Source organism: Rhincodon typus, unplaced genomic scaffold (genome assembly GCF_021869965.1).
Source record: "Rhincodon typus isolate 14 unplaced genomic scaffold, sRhiTyp1.1 hic_rhity00000330, whole genome shotgun sequence".
Lineage (NCBI taxonomy): Eukaryota > Metazoa > Chordata > Chondrichthyes > Orectolobiformes > Rhincodontidae > Rhincodon > Rhincodon typus.
Window position 1 is genome coordinate 5,731 of NW_025965968.1, and position 636 is coordinate 6,366.

General features: G+C 52.2%; 1 protein-coding gene across 1 annotated transcript in view; it reads left to right on the forward strand.

The window, feature by feature from the left end:
• The window catches only part of LOC125488312 (histone-lysine N-methyltransferase SETD1A-like), a 6,099-nt gene that overhangs the window by 3,460 nt on the left and 2,003 nt on the right, over window positions 1–636 (forward strand). The window lies entirely within an intron of this gene.

Genomic DNA, 636 nt, shown 5'->3' on the forward strand with positions numbered 1-636 from the left:
GAGTGACAGTGTGAGGGAGAGGGATTAACATCAGTAGGGATACAGTCAGTAACACAGGGCGCTGGGGTAGGGAGAGGGGTTACTGAGTGACAGTGTGAGGGAGAGGGATTAACATCAGTACAGATACAGAAACTGCGGGACACTGGGAGATTGAGACTCACTGATTTTCAGTTGCCGTTGTAAACGTTCCATATTGCGGTCTCGATACTGAGATTGTAGTGTGTTGCATAACGTCATCACCTCAACATAATCGCGGGTCAGAGTGCTGTACTGTACCGGGAGAGAGAGTCACAGAGAGGGCTTAATAAACTCCTCAGGGAGAGGGTCATACAGAGAGAGAGAGAGAGAGACACGGGGGAGGGGGGTGGTTATACAGGGGGAGACACAGGGACCTATACAGAGACACAGACACGGGGAGGTTATACAGAGAGAGACACACGCGGTGGGGTTATACAGAGAGAGACACACGCGGTGGGGTTATACAGAGACAGACACGGGATGTGTTATACAGAGAGAGAGACACGGGGGGGGTAAAAAGAGAGAGTCACAGGGGGTTACACAGAGAGACACACGGAGGGGGGCGTTATACAGAGAGAGAGACACGGGGGGCGTTATACAGAGAGAGAGAGACACGGG